We start from the raw sequence: 12,708 nt of genomic DNA, 5'->3' as shown, positions 1-12,708 counted from the left end.
CCAAGAGACCTAATGCATTGAGAAAGTCACATACATCCTTACCGAGATGTCCGCACCTGGTTAGCTTCAGCAAAGATGCCTGTGCTGGTGAGGGAGCACGGGCCTTTTTCTCTGACATGACCAAGCCTGTTGTGGACAGGAGCAGCTGGAAAGCCCCTCAGAACTAACTCATCAGCAAGGACTGCTTGTTCAATGTCTCTACAGAAATGTGGAGAGCTGAGGTAGAAGGCATGGCCCACCTCCTTCCCCATTCTGCAGGGACTGACAACCACTAAGGCCTCTCTGCTGCCCTAAAGGCTTCCTCAACACATGGCAGTTGGCCCAAAGGTTCTGCCCCCTGACTTCAACATCTCTCTTGCCATGGAGATCAAGGGATGGCAAGATCACCAGGTGGTCCTCCAACAGAGAAGAGACCAAACAAGACTTGGCACCATGTGGGCAAGAAGAGAAGGAAGCCTGGTGCAGTCAGCGGCCAGGTACTGGGCTACCTTACGGCACCAGGTGACACAAGTGCACGTTCAGGGAAGCGTTCAGATGGGGACACAGAGTTCGGGCAGCATTTGGGCAGGGCTCCTCAGGTCCCTGCCTAATTACCGATGACTTGCAAGTGAGGGCAGACAGCCATCACTGCGGGAAAGGATCATTGCTCAGAGGAGACCCACCTTCCTCACCTCCATCAGCCACAATTGTCCACCAACTGGCACACAAAGACAAGAAACATCACTCCACCTCTTGCAGCAGAAGTCACCCCAGCCTACCCCATTCTGCTTCTAGCCCAGCCCTGACACTCATCTCCCCAAGAAGCAGCCCCTGTACAAATGGGACAAGCGGGCCCCACGAAATGACAACCAAGCGCCACACGGAGGAAACGCAAGGCAGCCAAAGTCAAGGAGCAAGGGACCCTGGGGAGCCCAGGACACTTAGCCCACGAGCCATTGGAAGAATTCCACTTCCAGCCTGGTGCCCCCAGCCCTCATTCAGGGGCACACCCCCTGCCGAGATGCAGCCTGGCAGCAGCTTCTGCACGGCCTACAGGCTCACTGAAGGAGGACCCGCTTGTCCCCAAAGTCTTTGTCTCCTTCCAATGGGGCCAGCTCACATAGGGACGCCACTTTCATGGCTGCAAATGACATTGGAGACAATCGTATCTCTTTGGCTGCTCTACCCCAAGCATGATGGAGCCTGGAAAGGGGATAGAGAGCCAAAGCTGGCCCTCAATTCAGTCACGCCCCACCCACCCCCCTTAGAATATCAGAAACTTGAGGCCAGGGACAGTCTTACTTTTCTCTTTATATCCTCAGCGCTCAGCACAGGGATTCACACAGACACATTTGCACAAAGAAAGCCTTCAATCATTCAACCACCCAGTTCATCTGTCCAGGAAGGCCTTGTCTCTATCCAGTCCACCCTCCCACCAGCCACCTGCTAGGACAGAAGCGCATATTCCTGATGCAGGAAATGGCAGCCTCTTGGCCTGACCTGCTCAACCTACTTTCAGTTCAGGGCCTTGGACTTGCGCTGTTGGCAGCCACCTCCCAGGGCTCCTATGTGTCTGTCTGTCAGTCTGTGTCTCTCAGGCTCTCAGGCTCTCTTTCTCGCTCTCTAGTTCTCTTTCTCTCTCTCTCTCTCTCTCTCTCTCTCTCTCTCTCTCTCTCTCTCTCTCTCTCTCTCTCTCTGTCTCTCTCTGTCTCTGTCTCTGTCTCTCTCTCTCTCTCTCTGTCTCTCTGTCTCTCTCTGTCTCTCTCTCTCTGTCTGTCTGTCTCTTGGGATGCTCTTGAAAAAAGGTTAATATTTCATTTTTCTGCAACTCCATGGGAAAAGAACTTTCCACATTCCTGTTTATAGTTTGGGCTGCTGTCCTATGCTTGCTGCAAAACAGACCCCAGGCATCCATTTGTGTAATAGAGTCTCTATGTGTTGAGTAAGGGGAGGCACTGCAGACAATTCATTCCCTTACCCTTCGCTTCTCTGCCTAGCGTTGCTGAAACGGGAGGAGCAGGGACACGGAGGTGGCTCTGAATGGGACAAGAACCCCCTGGAGTGAGGATGCTAGACCCTGAATCTCTCATGGGGCCTTCTCTGTACTACTGGAGACTAGGGGCCTTGGGGACTTGGGAGGACAGAAGAACTGGAGCAGTGAACTAGCTCAGCTCCTTCAACTCTTCCTCACACATGGACAGTGCATGGAAAACCAAAAGAAAGGCCCTTCTTTAAATGAGAGCAGGAAAACAATTCCAACACACAAGCTTCTGAGGAGCTTTGACCTCTGTAGAGGGAGAGGTGGCTGGGCTGAGGGTGAGGAACGTGATCTGCAGGTCCTGGGCTATCTATCTCCCAATCAATATTTTCAACCTTACATCTTGTTCCTCTTTTCATTTCTTATACTCATTTAATTCTAAAATTCTCTTTGTGCCCTAATTGGAAAATTTGGCTTTACTTTGACTTCAGTTTCAACAAAAACCATCAGTCATGACACTTGACACATGACACAAGCCTCTACTTGCTTCAGGATGACATCCCTCTCCAATGACATCACGGATTGTTGGCTAGTCAGGCCTATTGTTGGGTAGGGAAAGGCCACAATTACTGAGGGAGATGCAGAAAGGAGGCCTGAGCCTGGACACAGACAAGGCCAGAAGTGGAGCCTTCCCCTCTTGCAGTCTTCTGACAAATCCTCTTAGGACCTGATGTCCCTTGGAAGCCTGAGTCCCTGGGTAGAGCAAGCTGGCTTCCAAGACAGGTCCGTCCAGGGTGCGCTCCATCAGATCGCCAGGACGACAATGGAGCCGCCTGAGGCTGCCTTGCTTCTCCGTGGCTGAATTCCATCCAGGTTCCTGCTTGACCTGGTTCATACTCACATTTTCCTGTTCTTTCCCATGCAGGGCCACAGCTGCTTGAATGCACATCAGCCACAGTGCCAGGAGCAATCCCAGAAACCATCCTCCTTGGGATGAGTGTGCCCAGCGGACCCAGCGAAAGGAGGCTGCACTACTGCGATGCTGAGGGTGGCCCAACCACTGGACATGGAGAGTTTCCAGCAGGAGCCCATCAACGGCACTCCAGCAGGCACCCCTTACCTCGCCAGCCTTGCCCCGCACAGGCCCGGACCCCAATCACAGCCTGCTGGAAGTTGTCCACGTGGTGAGGTACAGCTGCCAACGGGAGCCCCTTTTTATGGCCTGGGAGTGCTAGCTCCAATGACCTGTGGGAAACTCGCTGAGACACGACAGGGGTATTTCTCTACCGCTCATCATCCTACAGCTTGGCTCTAGGCCTTCCTTCTCTCTGAGCAACAAATAAAGACGATGAGTATGGCTTTTGTGTCACAGTGTCTTTACTGAAAGAATGGATGAATGTATGGATGAATGAATGAATTTTTGAAAGAATGATGGATGCGTTTTGTCAATGTGCACACTTGTGTGCCAGGCACTGGGGGAAGAGACAGAAAAGTAAGACTGCCCTGGCTCCAAAGAACCTGAAATTCTCCTGGGGGAGAGACGACTTGGGGATAGGGCCAGCTACAACTCATGGAAAGGTCTCATGGTCCTTAGGGTGCAGCAGTGGACCATTCCCTAATGTGTCTTCTGTCATGTCATTTCCCAGTGGTAAAGTCATACCCATTTCTTGGTGGACCCATTTTGGATTGTCAAAGACTTTGCTGGACCAACTTGTCTGGGTTTTCGGTAGCTGTTTCTTGAGCCCCTGCAAGAGCCCTGCCCAGGCTGCTTCTCCACAGGGGTTCTTCCCACAACGATCCCAGGGAAGCCTGGGCTGCTCCTGGACTCCAGGGCCTGGGCTGTCCCAATCATGGTTTGAGAGGAGGTAGTGGTGAATGTGATGGTGGCAGTTGTGCCCTCCTTGCACATGCTGAGCCGTCTCTCAAGCCAGGGGGCCTTGCTGCCTCTGCTGGGCTGGCCTCTGCACTCTCCTGGGGGTGGCAGCTGGTGGGGATGGCTGGGCCCCGATCCATGGGGGTTATGCCCTTTGACTAGGCCTGAGGGCTTTTAGGGAAGCACAATTAGCATTCTGGCTCGCAGCTGCCAATCCCAAGGTTCCTCTCTTAACATACTTGTTGGGACACACTTGTGACGACTTGGTGGTAAAGCGAAGGAAGTTGGGATCCATCTTCATGATCATGTATCCCCTTAATGATGGCAATCATGGTGGCATGCAATCTCCATGAGATTCTCATTCTCTCTCTCTCTCTCTCTCTCTCTCTCTCTCTCTCTCTCTCTCTCTCTCTCTGTCTCTCTCTCTCTCTCTCTCTTTCTACCTCTCTGTCTTTCTCCCTCCCGCTTTCCCTCTCTCACCCCCTCCCTCTTTCTCCCATGTTGTCTCCTCTTTTCTCCCCTGTTTCCTGTCTCTTGTCTCTGTCGTTTGCACAGTCTCAGCTTTTCCGCTGAAACCAAGCTTTAATTTAATGAAAGCACTCTTCACTGGAGGCATTGAGCTAATTCCTTCCTACTTCAGCCTAGGTTTTGGTCATTGCCCAAGAGACCTAATGCATTGAGAGTCACATACATCCTTACAGAGATGTCCGCACCTGGTGAGCTTCAGCAAAGATGCCTGTGCTGGTGAGGGAGCACGGGCCTTTTTCTCTGAGATGACCAAGCCTGTTGTGGGCAGGAGCAGCTGGAAAGCCCCTCAGAACTCATCAGCAAGGACTGCTTGTTCAATGTCTCTACAGAAATGTGGAGAGCTGAGGTAGAAGGCATGGCCCACCTCCTTCCCCATTCTGCAGGGACTGACAACCACTAAGGCCTCTCTGCTGCCCTAAAGGCTTCCTCAACACATGGCAGTTGGCCCAAAGGTTCTGCCCCCTGACTTCAACATCTCTCTTGCTATGGAGATCAAGGGATGGCAAGATCACCAGGTGGTCCTCCAACAGAGAAGAGACCAAACAAGACTTGGCACCATGTGGGCAAGAAGAGAAGGAAGCCTGGTGCAGTCAGCGGCCAGGTCCTGGGCTACCTTATGGCACCAGGTGAGACAAGTGCACATTCAGGGCAGGGTTCAGATGGGGACACAGAATTCGGGCAGCATTTGGGCAGGGCTCCTCAGGTCCCTGCCTAGTTATCGATGACTTGCAAGTGACGGCAGACAGACGTCACTACGGGAAAGGATCATTGCTCAGAGGAGACCCACCTTCCTCACCTCCATCAGCCACAAGTGTCCACCAACTGGCACACACAGACAAGAAACATCACTCCACCTCTTGCAGCAGAAGTCACCCCAGCCTACCCCATCCTGCTTCTGGCCCAGCCCGGACACTCATCTCCCCAAGAAACAGCCGCTCTACAAATGGGACAAGCAGGCCCCACGAAATGACAACCAAGCGCCACACGGAGGAAACGCAAAGCAGCCAAAGTCAAGGAGCAAGGGACCCTGGGGAGCCCAGGACACTTAGCCCACGAGCCATTGGAAGAATTCCACTTCCAGCCTGGTGCCCCCAGCCCTCATTCAGGGGCACACCCCCTGCCGAGATGCAGCCTGGCAGCAGCTTCTGCACGGCCTACAGGCTCACTGAAGGAGGACCCGCTTGTCCCCAAAGTCTTTGTCTCCTTCCAATGGGGCCAGCTCACATAGGGACACCACTTTCATGGCTGCAAATGACATTGGAGACAATCGTATCTCTTTGGCTGCTCTACCCCAAGCATGATGGAGCCTGGAAAGGGGATAGAGAGCCAAAGCTGGCCCTCAATTCAGTCACGCCCCACCCACCCCCCTTAGAATATCAGAAACTTGAGGCCAGGGACAGTCTTACTTTTCTCTTTATATCCTCAGCGCTCAGCACAGGGATTCACACAGACACATTTGCACAAAGAAAGCCTTCAATCATTCAACCACCCAGTTCATCTGTCCAGGAAGGCCTTGTCTCTATCCAGTCCACCCTCCCACCAGCCACCTGCTAGGACAGAAGCGCATATTCCTGATGCAGGAAATGGCAGCCTCTTGGCCTGACCTGCTCAACCTACTTTCAGTTCAGGGCCTTGGACTTGCGCTGTTGGCAGCCACCTCCCAGGGCTCCTATGTGTCTGTCTGTCAGTCTGTGTCTCTCAGGCTCTCAGGCTCTCTTTCTCGCTCTCTAGTTCTCTTTCTCTCTCTCTCTCTCTCTCTCTCTCTCTCTCTCTCTCTCTCTCTCTCTCTCTCTGTCTCTCTCTGTCTCTGTCTCTGTCTCTCTCTCTCTCTCTCTCTCTCTCTGTCTCTCTGTCTCTCTCTGTCTCTCTCTCTCTGTCTGTCTGTCTCTTGGGATGCTCTTGAAAAAAGGTTAATATTTCATTTTTCTGCAACTCCATGGGAAAAGAACTTTCCACATTCCTGTTTATAGTTTGGGCTGCTGTCCTATGCTTGCTGCAAAACAGACCCCAGGCATCCATTTGTGTAATAGAGTCTCTATGTGTTGAGTAAGGGGAGGCACTGCAGACAATTCATTCCCTTACCCTTCGCTTCTCTGCCTAGCGTTGCTGAAACGGGAGGAGCAGGGACACGGAGGTGGCTCTGAATGGGACAAGAACCCCCTGGAGTGAGGATGCTAGACCCTGAATCTCTCATGGGGCCTTCTCTGTACTACTGGAGACTAGGGGCCTTGGGGACTTGGGAGGACAGAAGAACTGGAGCAGTGAACTAGCTCAGCTCCTTCAACTCTTCCTCACACATGGACAGTGCATGGAAAACCAAAAGAAAGGCCCTTCTTTAAATGAGAGCAGGAAAACAATTCCAACACACAAGCTTCTGAGGAGCTTTGACCTCTGTAGAGGGAGAGGTGGCTGGGCTGAGGGTGAGGAACGTGATCTGCAGGTCCTGGGCTATCTATCTCCCAATCAATATTTTCAACCTTACATCTTGTTCCTCTTTTCATTTCTTATACTCATTTAATTCTAAAATTCTCTTTGTGCCCTAATTGGAAAATTTGGCTTTACTTTGACTTCAGTTTCAACAAAAACCATCAGTCATGACACTTGACACATGACACAAGCCTCTACTTGCTTCAGGATGACATCCCTCTCCAATGACATCACGGATTGTTGGCTAGTCAGGCCTATTGTTGGGTAGGGAAAGGTCACAATTACTGAGGGAGATGCAGAAAGGAGGCCTGAGCCTGGACACAGACAAGGCCAGAAGTGGAGCCTTCCCCTCTTGCAGTCTTCTGACAAATCCTCTTAGGACCTGATGTCCCTTGGAAGCCTGAGTCCCTGGGGAGAGCAAGCTGGCTTCCAAGACAGGTCCGTCCAGGGTGCGCTCCATCAGATCGCCAGGACGACAATGGAGCCGCCTGAGGCTGCCTTGCTTCTCCGTGGCTGAATTCCATCCAGGTTCCTGCTTGACCTGGTTCATACTCACATTTTCATGTTCTTTCCCATGCAGGGCCAAAGCTGCTTGAATGCACATCAGCCACAGTGCCAGGAGCAATCCCAGAAACCATCCTCCTTGGGATGAGTGTGCCCAGCGGACCCAGCGAAAGGAGGCTGCACTACTGCGACGCTGAGGGTGGCAAAACCACTGGACAAGGAGAGTTTCCAGCAGGAGCCCATCAACGGCACTCCAACAGGCACCCCTTGGCTCGCCAGCCTTGCCCCGCACAGGCCCGGACCCCAATCACAGCCTGCTGGAAGTTGTACACGTGGTGAGGGACAGCTGCCAACGGGAGCCCCTTTCTATGGCATGGGAGCGCTAGCTCCAATGACCTGTGGGACACTCGCTGAGACACGACAGGGGTATTTCTCTACCGCTCATCATCCTACGCCTTGGCTCTAGGCCTTGCTTCTCTCTGAGCAACAAATAAAGCCAATGAGGATGGTTCTTGTGTCACAGTGTCTTTACTGAAAGAATGGATGAATGTATGGATGAATGAATGAATGAATTTTTGAAAGAATGATGGATGCGTTTTCTCAGTGTGCACACTTGTGTGCCAGGCACTAGGGGAAGAGACAGAAAAGTAAGACTGTCCTGGCTCCAAAGAACCTGAAATTCTCCTGGGGGAGAGACGACTTGGGGATAGGGCCAGCTACAACTCATGGAAAGGTCTCATGGTCCTTAGGGTGCAGCAGTGGACCACTCCCTAATGTGTCTTCTGTCATGTCATTTCCCAGTGGTAAAGTCATACCCATTTCTTGGTGGACCCATTTTGGATTGTCAAAGACTTTGCTGGACCAAATTGTCTGGGTTTTCGGTAGCTGTTTCTTGAGCCCCTGCAAGAGCCCTGCCCAGGCTGCTTCTCCACAGGGTTTCTTCCCACAACGATCCCAGGGAAGCCTGGGCTGCTCCTGGACTGCAGGGCCTGGGCTGTCCCAATCATGGTTTGAGAGGAGGTAGTGGTATAGGTGATGGTGGCAGTTGGGCCCTCCTTGCACATGCTGGGCCGTCTCTCAAGCCAGGGGGCCTTGCTGCCTCTGCTGGGCTGGCCTCTGCACTCTCCTGGGGTGGCAGCTGGTGGGGATGGCTGGGCCCTGATCCATGGGGGTTATGCCCTTTGACGATGCCTAGGGGCTTTTAGGGAAGCAGCATTAGCGTTCTGGCTCGCAGCTGCCAATCCCAAGGTTCCTCTCTTAACATACTTGTTGGGACACACTTGTGACGACTTGGTGGTAAAGGGAAGGAAGTTGGGATCCATCTTCATGATCATGTATCCCCTTAATGATGGCAATCATGGTGGCACGCAATCTCCATGAGATTCTCTTTCTCTCTCTCTCTCCCTCTCTCTCTTTCTACCTCTCTGTCTTTCTCCCTCCCTCTTTCCCTCTCTTAGCACCTCCGTCTTTCTCCCATGTTGTCTCCTCTTTTCTCCCCTCTTTCCTGTCTCTTGTCTCTGGCGTTTGCAAAGCCTCAGCTTTTCCGCTGAAACCAAGCTTTAATTTAATGAAAGCACTCTTCACTGGAGGCATTGACCTAATTCCTTCCTACTTCAGCCTAGGTTTTGGTCATTGCCCAAGAGACCTAATGCATTGAGAAAGTCACATACATCCTTACCGAGATGTCCGCACCTGGTTAGCTTCAGCAAAGATGCCTGTGCTGGTGAGGGAGCACGGGCCTTTTTCTCTGACATGACCAAGCCTGTTGTGGACAGGAGCAGCTGGAAAGCCCCTCAGAACTAACTCATCAGCAAGGACTGCTTGTTCAATGTCTCTACAGAAATGTGGAGAGCTGAGGTAGAAGGCATGGCCCACCTCCTTCCCCATTCTGCAGGGAGTGACAACCACTAAGGCCTCTCTGCTGCCCTAAAGGCTTCCTCAACACATGGCAGTTGGCCCAAAGGTTCTGCCCCCTGACTTCAACATCTCTCTTGCCATGGAGATCAAGGGATGGCAAGATCACCAGGTGGTCCTCCAACAGAGAAGAGACCAAACAAGACTTGGCACCATGTGGGCAAGAAGAGAAGGAAGCCTGGTGCAGTCAGCGGCCAGGTACTGGGCTACCTTACGGCACCAGGTGACACAAGTGCACGTTCAGGGAAGCGTTCAGATGGGGACACAGAGTTCGGGCAGCATTTGGGCAGGGCTCCTCAGGTCCCTGCCTAATTACCGATGACTTGCAAGTGAGGGCAGACAGCCATCACTGCGGGAAAGGATCATTGCTCAGAGGAGACCCACCTTCCTCACCTCCATCAGCCACAATTGTCCACCAACTGGCACACACAGACAAGAAACATCACTCCACCTCTTGCAGCAGAAGTCACCCCAGCCTACCCCATTCTGCTTCTAGCCCAGCCCTGACACTCATCTCCCCAAGAAGCAGCCCCTGTACAAATGGGACAAGCGGGCCCCACGAAATGACAACCAAGCGCCACACGGAGGAAACGCAAGGCAGCCAAAGTCAAGGAGCAAGGGACCCTGGGGAGCCCAGGACACTTAGCCCACGAGCCATTGGAAGAATTCCACTTCCAGCCTGGTGCCCCCAGCCCTCATTCAGGGGCACACCCCCTGCCGAGATGCAGCCTGGCAGCAGCTTCTGCACGGCCTACAGGCTCACTGAAGGAGGACCCGCTTGTCCCCAAAGTCTTTGTCTCCTTCCAATGGGGCCAGCTCACATAGGGACGCCACTTTCATGGCTGCAAATGACATTGGAGACAATCGTATCTCTTTGGCTGCTCTACCCCAAGCATGATGGAGCCTGGAAAGGGGATAGAGAGCCAAAGCTGGCCCTCAATTCAGTCACGCCCCACCCACCCCCCTTAGAATATCAGAAACTTGAGGCCAGGGACAGTCTTACTTTTCTCTTTATATCCTCAGCGCTCAGCACAGGGATTCACACAGACACATTTGCACAAAAGAAAGCCTTCAATCATTCAACCACCCAGTTCATCTGTCCAGGAAGGCCTTGTCTCTATCCAGTCCACCCTCCCACCAGCCACCTGCTAGGACAGAAGCGCATATTCCTGATGCAGGAAATGGCAGCCTCTTGGCCTGACCTGCTCAACCTACTTTCAGTTCAGGGCCTTGGACTTGCGCTGTTGGCAGCCACCTCCCAGGGCTCCTATGTGTCTGTCTGTCAGTCTGTGTCTCTCAGGCTCTCAGGCTCTCTTTCTCGCTCTCTAGTTCTCTCTCTCTCTCTCTCTCTCTCTCTCTCTCTCTCTCTCTCTCTCTCTGTCTGTCTCTCTCTGTCTCTGTCTCTGTCTCTCTCTCTCTCTCTCTGTCTCTCTGTCTCTCTCTGTCTCTCTCTCTCTGTCTGTCTGTCTCTTGGGATGCTCTTGAAAAAAGGTTAATATTTCATTTTTCTGCAACTCCATGGGAAAAGAACTTTCCACATTCCTGTTTATAGTTTGGGCTGCTGTCCTATGCTTGCTGCAAAACAGACCCCAGGCATCCATTTGTGTAATAGAGTCTCTATGTGTTGAGTAAGGGGAGGCACTGCAGACAATTCATTCCCTTACCCTTCGCTTCTCTGCCTAGCGTTGCTGAAACGGGAGGAGCAGGGACACGGAGGTGGCTCTGAATGGGACAAGAACCCCCTGGAGTGAGGATGCTAGACCCTGAATCTCTCATGGGGCCTTCTCTGTACTACTGGAGACTAGGGGCCTTGGGGACTTGGGAGGACAGAAGAACTGGAGCAGTGAACTAGCTCAGCTCCTTCAACTCTTCCTCACACATGGACAGTGCATGGAAAACCAAAAGAAAGGCCCTTCTTTAAATGAGAGCAGGAAAACAATTCCAACACACAAGCTTCTGAGGAGCTTTGACCTCTGTAGAGGGAGAGGTGGCTGGGCTGAGGGTGAGGAACGTGATCTGCAGGTCCTGGGCTATCTATCTCCCAATCAATATTTTCAACCTTACATCTTGTTCCTCTTTTCATTTCTTATACTCATTTAATTCTAAAATTCTCTTTGTGCCCTAATTGGAAAATTTGGCTTTACTTTGACTTCAGTTTCAACAAAAACCATCAGTCATGACACTTGACACATGACACAAGCCTCTACTTGCTTCAGGATGACATCCCTCTCCAATGACATCACGGATTGTTGGCTAGTCAGGCCTATTGTTGGGTAGGGAAAGGCCACAATTACTGAGGGAGATGCAGAAAGGAGGCCTGAGCCTGGACACAGACAAGGCCAGAAGTGGAGCCTTCCCCTCTTGCAGTCTTCTGACAAATCCTCTTAGGACCTGATGTCCCTTGGAAGCCTGAGTCCCTGGGGAGAGCAAGCTGGCTTCCAAGACAGGTCCGTCCAGGGTGCGCTCCATCAGATCGCCAGGACGACAATGGAGCCGCCTGAGGCTGCCTTGCTTCTCCGTGGCTGAATTCCATCCAGGTTCCTGCTTGACCTGGTTCATACTCACATTTTCCTGTTCTTTCCCATGCAGGGCCACAGCTGCTTGAATGCACATCAGCCACAGTGCCAGGAGCAATCCCAGAAACCATCCTCCTTGGGATGAGTGTGCCCAGCGGACCCAGCGAAAGGAGGCTGCACTACTGCGATGCTGAGGGTGGCCCAACCACTGGACATGGAGAGTTTCCAGCAGGAGCCCATCAACGGCACTCCAGCAGGCACCCCTTACCTCGCCAGCCTTGCCCCGCACAGGCCCGGACCCCAATCACAGCCTGCTGGAAGTTGTCCACGTGGTGAGGTACAGCTGCCAACGGGAGCCCCTTTTTATGGCCTGGGAGTGCTAGCTCCAATGACCTGTGGGAAACTCGCTGAGACACGACAGGGGTATTTCTCTACCGCTCATCATCCTACAGCTTGGCTCTAGGCCTTCCTTCTCTCTGAGCAACAAATAAAGACGATGAGTATGGCTTTTGTGTCACAGTGTCTTTACTGAAAGAATGGATGAATGTATGGATGAATGAATGAATTTTTGAAAGAATGATGGATGCGTTTTCTCAATGTGCACACTTGTGTGCCAGGCACTGGGGGAAGAGACAGAAAAGTAAGACTGCCCTGGCTCCAAAGAACCTGAAATTCTCCTGGGGGAGAGACGACTTGGGGATAGGGCCAGCTACAACTCATGGAAAGGTCTCATGGTCCTTAGGGTGCAGCAGTGGACCATTCCCTAATGTGTCTTCTGTCATGTCATTTCCCAGTGGTAAAGTCATACCCATTTCTTGGTGGACCCATTTTGGATTGTCAAAGACTTTGCTGGACCAACTTGTCTGGGTTTTCGGTAGCTGTTTCTTGAGCCCCTGCAAGAGCCCTGCCCAGGCTGCTTCTCCACAGGGGTTCTTCCCACAACGATCCCAGGGAAGCCTGGGCTGCTCCTGGACTCCAGGGCCTGGGCT

General features: G+C 52.4%; 2 long non-coding RNA genes across 2 annotated transcripts; both read left to right on the top strand.

The window, feature by feature from the left end:
• The first annotated feature begins 2,567 nt into the window (after nt 1–2,567).
• LOC140516216 (uncharacterized) lies at nt 2,568–7,798 on the top strand. Its single transcript, XR_011971317.1, has 3 exons — nt 2,568–2,740; nt 2,883–7,223; nt 7,366–7,798. It is a non-coding gene; the product is annotated as an uncharacterized lncRNA (long non-coding RNA).
• Nucleotides 7,799–11,536: 3,738 nt separating this feature from the next.
• Nucleotides 11,537–12,226, top strand: LOC140515180 (uncharacterized). Its single transcript, XR_011970871.1, has 2 exons — nt 11,537–11,650; nt 11,793–12,226. It is a non-coding gene; the product is annotated as an uncharacterized lncRNA (long non-coding RNA).
• The last annotated feature ends 482 nt before the right edge of the window (nt 12,227–12,708 follow it).

Source organism: Notamacropus eugenii, chromosome X (assembly GCF_028372415.1).
Source record: "Notamacropus eugenii isolate mMacEug1 chromosome X, mMacEug1.pri_v2, whole genome shotgun sequence".
Taxonomy (NCBI): domain Eukaryota; kingdom Metazoa; phylum Chordata; class Mammalia; order Diprotodontia; family Macropodidae; genus Notamacropus; species Notamacropus eugenii.
Note: the sequence above shows the minus strand (reverse complement) of the source record. Positions and strands in the feature narration are given on the sequence as shown.